Below are 12,191 nucleotides of genomic sequence, written 5' to 3'. Positions count from 1 at the left end.
AAAGTTTCTACGATCTGATCACGGAGACTAATATTTGAGTCACGAGTTTGGTCTTCACTTAAAACAATGTGGAATAGTTTCACAAATTCGTGCCACCTGGAACACCACAGCATAATGATGTGTCCGAACATCATAACCGTACTTTATTGGAAATAGTGCAATCTATGATGTTTCTTACCGATTTACCACTATCGTTTTGGGGTTATGCATTAGAGACAGCTGCATTCACATTAAAAAGGGCACCATCTAAATCCGTTGAGACGACACCGTATGAACTGTGGTTTAGCAAGAAACCTAAGCTGTCGCTTCTTAAAGTTTGGGGTTGTGATGCTTATGTGAAAAAGTTTCAACCTAATAAGCTCGAACCCAAATCGGAGAACTACGTCTTCATAGGATACCCAAAAGAAAATGTTGGGTACACCTTCTATCACAGATCTGAAGGCAAGATCTTTGTTGCTAAGAATGGATTCTTTCTAGAGAAGGAGTTTCTCTCGAAAGAAGTGAGTGGGAGGAAAGTAGAGCTTGATGAGGTAACTGTACCTGATCCATTATTGGAATGTAGTTCATCACATAAATCAGTTCCTGTGACTCCTACACCAATTAGTGAGGAAGCTAATGATGATGATCATGTAACTTCAGATCAAGTTACTACCGAACCTCGTAGGTCAGCCAGAGTAAGGTCCGCACCAGAGTGGTACGGTAATCCTGTTCTGGAGGTCATGTTACTTGACCATGACGAACCTACGAACTATGAGGAAGCGATGATGAGCCCAGATTCTGCGAAATGGCTTGAGGCCATGAAATCTGAGATGGGATCCATGTATGAGAACAAAGTGTGGACTTTGATTGACTTGCCCGATGATCGGCGAGCCATTGAGATTAAATGGATCTTCAAGAGGAAGACGGACGCTGATAGTAGTGTTGCTATCTACAAAGCTAGAATTGTCGCAAATGGTTTTCGACAAGTTCAAGGTGTTGACTATGATGCGAATTTCTCACTCGTATCTATGCTTAAGTCTGTCCGAATCATGTTAGCAATTGCCGCATTTTATGAAATCTGGCAAATGGATAAACAAAACTGCATTCCTTAATGGATTTATTAAAGAAGAGTTGTATATGATGCAACCACAAGGTTTTGTCAATCCTAAAGGTGCTAACAAAATATGCAAGCTCCAGCGATCCATCTATGGACTGGTGCAATCATCTCGGAGTTGGAATATACGCTTTGATATGTTGATCAAAGCATATAGTATTATACAGACTTGCGGTGAAGCCTATATTTACAAGAAAGTGAGTGGAAGCACTACAGCCTTTCTGATAAATATATGTGAATGACATATTGTCGATCGGAAATGATGTAAAATTTTCTGGAAAGCATAAAGGAGTGTTTGAAAGGATTTTTTTCAAAGAAAGACCTCAGTGAAGCTGCTTACATATTGAGCATCAAGATCTATAGAGATAGATCAAGATGCTTGATAAGTTTTTTCGATGAGTACATACCTTGACAAATTTTTGAAGTAGTTCAAAATGGAACAGTGAAAGAAAGAGTTCTTGCCTGTATTGGAAGGTGTGAAATTGAGTAAGACTCAAAGCCCGACCACGGTAGAAGATAGAAAGAGAATGAAAGTCATTCCCTATGCCTCAGCCATAGGTTCTATAAAGTATGCCATGCTGTGTGCCAGATCTATTGTATACCCTACACTGAGTTTGGAAAGGGAGTACAATAGTGATCTAGGAGTAGATCATTGGACAACGGTCAAAATTATCCTTAGTGAAATAAGGAAATGTTTCTCGGTTATGGAGGTGACAAAGAGTTCGTAGTAAAGAGTTACGTCGTTGCAAGCTTTGACACCGATCTGGATGACTCTAAGTCTCGATCTAGATACATATTGAAAGTGGGAGCAATTAGCTAGAGTAGCTCCGTGCAGAGCATTGTAGACATAGAAATTTGCAAAATACTCACGGATCTGAATGTGGCAGACCCGTAAACTAAAACTTCTCTCACAAGCAAAACATGATCACACCTTATTACTCTTGGGTGTTAATCACATAAGCGATGTGAACTAGATTATTGACTCTAGTAAACCCTTTGAGTGTTGGTCACATGGCAATGTGAACTATGGGTATTAATCACATAAAGATGTGAACTATTGGTGTTAAATCACATGGGGATGTGAACTAGATTATTGACTCTAGTGCAAGTGGGAGACTGAAGGAAATATGCCCTAGAGGCAATAATAAAGTTGCTATTTTATATTTCCTTATATCATGATAAATTTGTATTAGTCACGCTAGAATTGTATTAACCGGAAACTTGATACATGTGTGAATACATAGACAAACAGAGTGTCACTAGTATGCCTCTACTTGACTAGCTCGTTGAATCAAAGATGGTTAAGTTTCCTAGCCATAGACATGAGTTGTCATTTGATTAATGGGATCACATCATTAGAGAATGATGTGATTGACTTGACCCATTCCGTTAGCTTAGCACTTGATCGTTTAGTATGTTGCTATTGCTTTCTTCATGACTTATACATGTTCCTATGACTATGAGATTATGCAACTCCTGAATACCGGAGGAACACTTTGTGTGCTACCAAACGTCACAACATAACTGGGTGATTATAAAGGTGCTCTACAGGTGTCTCCGATGGTACTCGTTGAGTTGGCATAGATCGAGATTAGGATTTGTCACTCCGATTGTCGGAGAGGTATCTCTGGGCCCTCTCGGTAATGCACATCACTATAAGACTTGCAAGCAATGTAACTAATGAGTTAGTTGCGGGATGATGCATTACGGAACGAGTAAAGCGACTTGCCGGTCACGAGATTGAACTAGGTATTGAGATACCGATGATCGAATCTCGGGCAAGTAACATACCGATGACAAAGGGAACAACGTATGTTGTTATGTGGTTTGACCGATAAAGATCTTCGTAGAATATGTGGGAGCCAATATGAACATCCAGGTTCCGCTGTTGGTTATTGACCGGAGACGTGTCTCGGTCATGTCTACATAGTTCTCGAACCCGTAGGGTCCGCACACTTAACGTTCAGCGACGATCGATATTATGAGTTTTATGTGTTTAGATGTACCGAAGATAGTTCGGAGTCCCGGATGTGATCACGGACATGACGAGGAGTCTCGAAATGGTTGAGACATAAAGATTGATATATTGGACGACTATATTCGGACATCAGATGAGTTCCGGGGGTCACCGGATATTTATCGGAGTGCCGGGGGGTTATCGGAGCCCCCGGGGAATATAATGGGCCAACATGGGCCTTGTGGGAGAGAGAGAGGATAGGGCCTAGGGCTGACCGCCCCCCCATTGGGAGTCCAAATTGGACAAGGAGGGGGGTGGCGCCCCCTCTTTCCTCCCTCCCTCCCTCTCCTTCCTTCCCCCTTCCTCCTTCCTAGTTGGACTAGGAAAGGGGAGTCCTACTCCCACTAGGAGGAGGACTCCCCCCTCTCCTTGGCGCGCCCCAAGGCCGGCCGGCCTCCCCCCTTGCTCCTTTATATACGGGGGCATGGGGCACCCTAGAACATACGAGTTGATTGTTCCAAGCTGTGTGCGGTGCCCCCCTCCACCATATTCCACCTCGGTCATATCGTTGCAGTGCTTAGGCGAAGCCCTGCGCCGGTAGCTTCATCATCACCGTCATCACGCCGTCGTGCTGACGAAGCTCTCCCTCGACACTCTGCTGGATCGTGAGTTTGTGGGACATCACCGAGCTGAACGTGTGCAGATCGCGGAGGTGCCGTACCTTCGGTGCTAGGATCGGTCGATCATGAAAATGTACGACTACATCAACCGCGTTGTCATAACGCTTCCGCTTACGGTCTACGAGGGTACGTAGACAACACTCTTCCCTCTCATTGCTATGCATCACCATGATCTTGCGTGTGTGTAGGAAATTTTTGAATTTACTATGTTCCCCAACATGAATCAACCCTTGGATATTGCACAGAAAACTACTATAGGTTCTACAGTTTTACATGATTGACAAATAGGGAGAGAATGCAATACGGCTGGCCAGAAGAATGGATCAAGTCCAACCCCCTAAGAGGCAATTTATCCACTATAATGCACCACACCTCCTGTTAGGGGGCAAATTCAGTGTCAAAACATCAAACCTAGTGCCACTAACACAACATCTATAATTCAACATGCAAGAATGAAAGGAATATGCTATAAATGCAAAGAGCCTTGGTTTTCTTGACACAATAAAGTGTGTAAATTAGCAAACCAAGCTCAGATACAAGCACTGCAATAAACTTACCCAAAATATGGAGAACTGGTATACTTTACTGAATCTCCTGAAGAAACTAACTAACGGTGATGTCTCTTGGTATACTTTACCGAATATCTTGGTATACTTTACGCAAACTCCTGAAGATGTAGAACTGGAATACTTTATTGGATCTCTTGGTATACTTTACTGAAACTCCTGATGATGCAGAATTGGTATACTTACATGCCTTAGTACCGACTTGCTGAAGGCCTAGTTGCCATTGGGGATGCCGAGCACATCTCGGGCTTGAAACCCAAGGGGGGTGTCAATAAGAGTGTTTGATGTTGCGTGCTGTCACAACGACGAGTGTCGTCTTGCTCGATGACACGTGATTCCGGGCTCCTACTCAGAAGAACTAGGGCGATGGAAGGCTGTTGTAGAGTCACCCCATCTCGTCTGTGATGAAGGTGAAGGAGACAAAGACAAAGCTCTAGCCCTGCACGAAATCGTCGGCTTGAGGTGAGATCCAATCTGGGTTAGATCTCTAGTTGGCACATCCCTTCATGGTGCGCCAACTAACAGTGGTCGTCGTGAATATTTTCCTGACAATACTAAAGGGTATGTAAGATGAAGCGTCGTGTCCACCGAATATGCAAATAGTGTTACTACTGATCTCAAACTGTTCCCAAACGCCGGGTCGGATGCCCTGGTCATAAAAAAATCAACCCAACTAGGCATCTTAAACCTATCCCAAACGCCCGGGCTATCTGGCGCCCCTCATATCCAGTCCAAATGTAGGGCGGATATGGGGTGGCCCGGATGTGCTGCCACGTCGGCTTGGCCAAGCCTGGCCCACCCGTGCCCCACAAATATCCCCATTCAGAAAATCATAGACAATAGTCAATCCAAACTCCACTTCACCCCCCTCTCCGCCCACTCCACTTCCATCCCCTCCGATATGATTCTATGGCCAGCGAGGGAAGCAGCGCTGGCTCCGATGGAGAATCAGGCGGATCCGACGACTTGGCTAGCCTGCTGCGCGAAGCGGTGCCCGGCGATGTGGAGGAGGCTGCCCTCCGCATCACATTGAGGTAGTCATGACTCAACCAAGGCGACACCCGCAACAACGGATCATCTTCCTCAGTGCCCGTCACCCGTCGATGTAGCACTGGTGACGTCGCCGGCCCATCCCGCCCAGCGCGCAGCTCCGGCCGCTCCACTCCCAACGTTCTTCAGACCGCCCACCACCTCTGCTCCGAAAGTGGTACCCGACCACCGCTGGGTCCCCGTGCCCGCGCCGGAGCCGGTGCGCACGAGGACTCCCGAGTTCGAGGCACGATCAGCCGACGTGGGCGGTAGGAAGCGAGGGAGAGGGGCAGCAGGAGGGGAGGCGTTGACCGTGCGTTGATCACGCGCGAGCACGTCGGTCGATCCTGAGGTCATGCAACTTGGGAGAGTCCTTTATGACCCAAAAGTATAGGGGATCTATCGTAGTCCTTTCGATAAGTAAGAGTGTTGAACCCAACGAGGAGCAGAAGGAAATGACATGTGGTTTTTAGCAAGGTGTTTTCTGCAAGCACTGAAATTATCGGTAACAGATAGTTTGGTAGTAAGATAATTCGTAACGGGTAACAAGTGACAAGTGTAACAAAGGTGCAGCAAGGTGGCCCAATCCTTTTTGTAGCAAAGGTTAAGCCTGGACGAACTCTTATATAAAGCAAAACGCTCCCGAGAACACATGGGAATTACTGTCAAGTTATTTTTCATCATGTTCATATGATTCACGTTCGTTACTTTGATAATTTGATATGTGGGTGGACCGGTGCTTGGGTGTTGTACTTACTTGGACAAGCCTCCCACTTATGATTAACCCCTCTCGCAAGCATCCGCAACTACAAAAGAAGAATTAAGATATATCTAACCATAGCATGAAACATGTGGATCCAAATTAGCCCCTTACGAAGCAACGCATAAACTAGGGTTTAAGCTTCCGTCACTCTAGCAACCCATCATCTAATTATTACTTCCCAATGCCTTCCCCTAGGCCCAAATCATGGTGAAGTGTCATGTATGACGTTCACATAACACCATGTGACAGCCTGGCTCTTTTTCCGGACTTGCCTTCTCTTTGTTTCCGGACTTGGTTTTTGCCTTGCCTTGATTTGGATTTTGGAATCATTTCAAATGGACTTGTCACTTGGACATACCCCTGACTTTCACCCAAGTGACCTATATACTCCTCATTCAACATTATTTCTCTGATAAATCCCCAAAATAATCAAATGAATATTTTTCATAAAAGAAAAATATTCATTTTCCTCCCTGAAACTCTTTTCAGAAACTTGTGCTCCAAAGCAACCCCAATTTTTATTGCTCCTAAAAATCTGAAATAATTCCTGAATATTCTTTGGACCTTGGCACACCTTCCCAAGAAATTTTTTTGCATGACTTTATGTAATATTTTTTCTATAGAAAATCATTTCTATTCTGGACCAGAAATGCACATTGTACAGCAAGTACATTTTCCCTTGATCTTTTGGCCCTGATCTTTCTTGAGCTTAATTACCCTCCTAAGAAAACCTAAACCCCAGGAGATCAGCCCTGCATCTAGAAGCTTGCTTAACTTGGCGACCATGTTTCTGGTCAGAAACTTGCCAGCTTGGTTGAGTCAATTCTGGTCGGCCTGGGTATGATCTTTCAACTTTCCTAGACTAAACACTGCGTGGACTTGAGCGTAGACAAGGTTTGGCAGCGTTTGGGCATCGTCTTGACCATGCCAGCGTGGTGACCGCATGAAGACACGGTGCCTGGCAGCTACTCGACGCGCTCTGGGTGTCGCCATCTCCTCTGTTCAACGCGTGCTTGATCCAGCGCTCGCTGACGCCTGGCGCGCCGCACCTACAGCCCCGACCCATCACCCTTGACCTCTCCCTGCCGCTCGCCGATGCCGGAGACGCCGCAGCGAGCACGGGCACGTCGCGACCAAAAGCCACAGTGTGCGCGTGCCCTTGTCCTCTTCTCCACCGCCTCCTGTTGCTCGTTCGCGAGCGTGGGCAGCTCCTGCGTTGACGCTGCACCTTTGCCCCCTCGCACTGGAGCGTTTCGTCGCCGTTCGCCGGCTTCCAGAGAGCTCCGGAGGCGACACGACACCCCCCTCGCTCTGGCTATTTATAGCGCCCCCTCCTCGATTCCTAGCCACGCACCACTCCTCACCACCCCCACGAGCACGTAGACGGGCCACAGCTCGGTCGGGCAGGCCTCTGGCCGTCGCCCCGACCAGAGGACTCCGGCGACCTCCGCAGAAAGGCCACCGCGCTCTGGTGCCTCTCGAGCTCAAGCAACTGGTCGGGCATGGCATCGGGGGTCTGTTCGTGCTGCCTGGACGCTGCTGAGCCCTCGGAGCCGCCTCTTGCCGTCGTCTTCATCCACTCCAGCGAACCCCGTCCGCCACAAAAGCTTGCGAGCTTGACCGCGATCAGCTCCGGCCATCCCACGGCAAGCCACGGGTACGGGCAGGTGCGCCGCGAGCCCAGCTTAAATCCTATCCCTCTCATCTAGCCCGAAACCCCCTCCTCGCCGGCGTGAGCTCCGGCGAAGCGCCGCCACTCTCTGATCTCGATCCCCCTCTCTCTCCTGATGTGCGGGGCCCACCCGTCAGCCTCACCACTCGCGCCTGAAGTGGTACGAGTGGAGGCGTATTTCTCCTTTACGCCTTCGACGTCGCCCCCTAGGAATTTCTGTTTAATTCAAATTAAATCAGAATTCGACCCAAACTTTTACCAGCCACCATTTCTAAACCATAAGTCCAAATGATTTGATTCTTTTTGCATTGTCTTTGTTTCAGAAAGCGCTAGCAGCACACCAAAAGGTGGATTTTTCCTTGCTGCCTAGAATTTCTGGTGCTATTCAGAGAGGTTTTTGATAATTGTTTTTGTGGTTTTTATTTATTTTCAGAGGGAGAAGCTTGTCTTGAAGCAAACCAAGAGGGGTGTGATCCTCCTCTACACTCAGGCAAGCCACACCAGCATTTGGATGGTGTTATTTCAATATCTATGATTTTCTACCTGAATATGAGTTTTTACTTGCATTTAAAATTTGATAAATAAATGTTGTTGATTGCTAGTTACTTTATCATGCTTGATATGCTTGTTTTAATTTCTGGTAAATTGCATGAGCTTGTTTGGTCAAGTAGAATAAAATTTTGCATTGGTTATATTGCTATGGTAGAAAATGATAGTTATTTTATTAAGTGATATTTTCATATATGATGAGCTAATAAAAATATTGCTTGATAATAAAAAATGAATTAGGGCCAGTGAAGTTTTTGATCCTGAGTATTGCAAGATAATTATGTTGATAAGTTTGATCCATATCCATGTGTTATTTGCTTTGCATGACGAGTAGTTGCTTGATTATGTCAAAGTATCATCGGTATTTATAAAAAGTTTTTGACAAAGTTAAACTTGATTAAGTTCAACTTGAATATGATGTTGATCACATCATGGTGCCACTGAATCGGTTTTTTATTCAGTGCGACCACATTTACCTTGTGGGAAGGTCTTAATTCGGTCCTTTGTTGTGCCTCTCACCGGTGCCTCCCGCGAGGGAAGGTTATGGGCACGCATACCCTGGCCCGGTAAGCAGACATAACCTTGTGTGCTCCTTTTTGCTTTTATGGTACCTTGTCCCCGTTTGGGATTGTTTTGCCACGATGGTGGCCGTTGGTGCCTTTGGTAGGCACGGGGCCACCCAAGACCTAGCCCTGAGAGGGAGTTGGTAGGAGTGGCCGGGAGAGTGCCGTGACAAAGGGAGGTTTTCGTCGGAATGCTTTGGTCCACCCGAATGGGAGTGCGAGGCCAGGGTCCCGTAGTGTGGGTAAAGTGCGCTACCTCTGCAGAGTGTATTTAATCTATCGATAGCCGCGTCTTCGGTGATGGGCATAGCTCAGAAGTAAGTCACACCATGGATCAACTTTTATAATTAATCTTGCAAACTAAATGATTGTTGCGATGCATTGCGTGTCATGGTGACTCGTGAACTCTTGAGTTGTTCAAGAGTGTTTGGTTGCAGATGTGACCCCGGCATGGTCACCGTTTGGTTACGAGGTAATCGTCTGGTAAGCGAGTTTGTGAGACTCGGTGCGCGTATTGGTTGCATTGCATTTTAGTAGTTCTTGCTTTGCATTAACTTGATTAATTATCATGATATTGTTTGTCATCGTGCTTATGTTTGTTGTGAGCTTGCAAGTACATTCAATGTACTGACCTGGCGTGTCATGCCAGTTTTCAGGCAAGTCGGTTCGCATCGGAGCGCATCTCGTGTCTAGGCCGTGTCCACGTTGGTGTCCCTGTGCTATGGAGTTCCACTTCGTCGTTCTTCCGCTGCCGCGTTGTTCGTGTGATTGAGGCCCTCGCCATGTTCATTAAATAATGTACATACTGTCCAGCAGCACCGTGTGTGCCGCTTGGCCTCGTATCTCGATGTAATATCAGACTTATGTATTCCGCTAGCATCAATAAAGCGGTTGTTTCTGTATCGTGTTGTTGTGTATTGCCAGAAGACTTGATCTCTGGGCAGGCAATGCAAGGTAAACCGGTTGCTCTGAGATGGGGTGCCACAACGCTTGGTATCAGAGCCGCGCTGATTGTAGGACACGCTAGACCGTTAGTGCGTTAGTGAAACGGTAGATAGCTTCGTCTGAGTGCCGGTAGTCATAAAAATTGGTTGCTGCATTGCATGCATGATTATTTGTTGTTATTACTAACCATATGGTTTGTGAGTGTAGATGGCTCTAGTACCGATCTTGTACCATCCTGAGCCAGCTCCGTACACATCGCCGCACCTGCTTCAGAACGTGTGGCGACGACTCTATCCAGAGGGTGCTGATCCAGAGTATCGGGTGTATCGGGAGCATCTGGCCGGTGCATTGTATGAGTATTATGCTGAGGTCACTCTACACCATAGTTCCTCTTCCGGCGCTTACACTCGTTCTACTAAGGGTGGTCTTGCTTCTACGCCATCTCAAGCAGTTCAGTTTGCTGCTATTGAGGCTCTTGTAGATTTGCGCTACAACGAGGTTCGCATGCACACCCACCCAGGTCTCTTCTGCTACCCATATCTGCACGAGAATGGGCGTATCCGCTTTCCTTTGATTAGTCCGGCGTGCGATCGTCCCACTAGCCACCTTTCTCGCTATATCACTGCCAGTTATCTCCTGAACTACGAGTTAGCTCGGGAGCTTTCACGCGCTCAGACAACTCTCGCTGCTACTCGTACCAAGAACCCTCTTCCCACTGTCATCTATACTACTCCAGTTCCTCCCGCATCCGTTCCCCGGTGACTTCGCAGGGTACCGTTAACCCTCTGACGGTGACCTGTCGCAGTGCTCCTGCTGCGTGGTCTTCCCTTGTCGCTACTCCTGCCGCTCCTATGCCTAGATCCCATCCCCCGTCGGCCCCTGAGGGAGAGCCCTCGAGGCAGCGCCAGCGCGTCTCTCTTAACCCGGAGGTCTCTACTATCAGTTCAGGATCTGGGTCCGGCTCAAGAGAGGAGCATGCAGCAGCACCGTCCGATCAGTAGACCGCTAGAGTATCATTTTAGTCACGAGTATGATGTATGGGTGTAATCGCACGTGTCATGATGCTTAGTTTCATGTATGAGGGTAGTAGACCCGTTATGATGTTTACTTTCATGTTGAGACTATGTATAATTATGTTGGACCTTTTATTCGCTTTGGTTTTCTTTCGCAGTTTTCTTCTGGGATTTGTCAATGGCTTTCCTCCCATGTTGGATTTTTCTCATCACAGTTGCTATGTATTGGGAAAATAAATAATAGGATGACGCGTGGAGGCAGCAGCAACCAAGCTTGTGAGGATGTCCCTGTCCGTCGCCCCGCAAGACAGGCAGGACATTCCCCCGAGCCATACCAGCCACCTCCACTCCACCGCCACATCCGCCTTCCACTGAGAAAATCCTACGAATGTTTGAAGAAAGAAGGAGCAACGATCTGCTGGAAATATTGAAAAGTGTGCAAGTTATGGTTGGGCAGAATGGAAACCAGAATGGTCATCACTCCAAGCTGTCAGATTTTCAGCGAACCAAGCCTCCCAGCTTCAGCCAAGCTATTGATCCATTGGACACCGATGATTGGTTAAGGACTATTGAAATGAAATTAGAGATTGCTCGCACTAAAGACGGAGACAAGGTTCCCTTTGCAACGCATTATCTCGAAGGAGCTGCCGCAATATGGTGGGATAATGCTAAGGCAATATGGCCCGCGGACGAGGAAATTACTTGGGCTAAATTCAAGGAGCATTTCCGCAAGTATCATATTCCCACTGGGATTATGAAAATCAAGCAGCGCGAATTCCTCGCCCTCACTCAAGGCAGCATGACAGTCGACGAGTACCTGAATAAATCCAACCATTTGGCCCGCTCTTCTCTCGATGATGTGGCCACCGAAGAACGGAAGATCGACAGATTTCTTGGAGGCCTGAATCAGCATCTCAGGTGCACTCTCAGCATGTTTGATTTCTCGGACTTCTTGACTCTGGTGAACAAGGCCCTCATCGCAGAAAGGGAACACAAGCTCCGACACGACAACAAGCCAGCTATTAATGACCACAAGCGCAAATTCGAGTTGAAGAAGGAAATGCAACCAGTGCAGAAGGCTCGTACTTGGCAACAGACTCAGGTTGAGTACAAACCCAACTGGCAGCAAAATGTCAACAATACCACCACTCAAGTCAAGAATGTCGTGACCAGCCCGATGTGCGAATATTGTCAGCGCAACAACTCCTGTTTCAGCTGTGGTCAAACAGGACATTACGCCAGACAGTGCCCCAAGAACAGCAAGCAAACAGCTCCATTCCATCCGCAAGTCAACTACATGGAGCCGTATTCCACCCCAGATATGATCCAAGGGCAAATCCATCATATCTCTGCAGACGAAG

Source organism: Triticum aestivum, chromosome 1D, assembly GCF_018294505.1.
Source record: "Triticum aestivum cultivar Chinese Spring chromosome 1D, IWGSC CS RefSeq v2.1, whole genome shotgun sequence".
Lineage (NCBI taxonomy): Eukaryota > Viridiplantae > Streptophyta > Magnoliopsida > Poales > Poaceae > Triticum > Triticum aestivum.
This window is presented reverse-complemented; position numbering follows the sequence as displayed.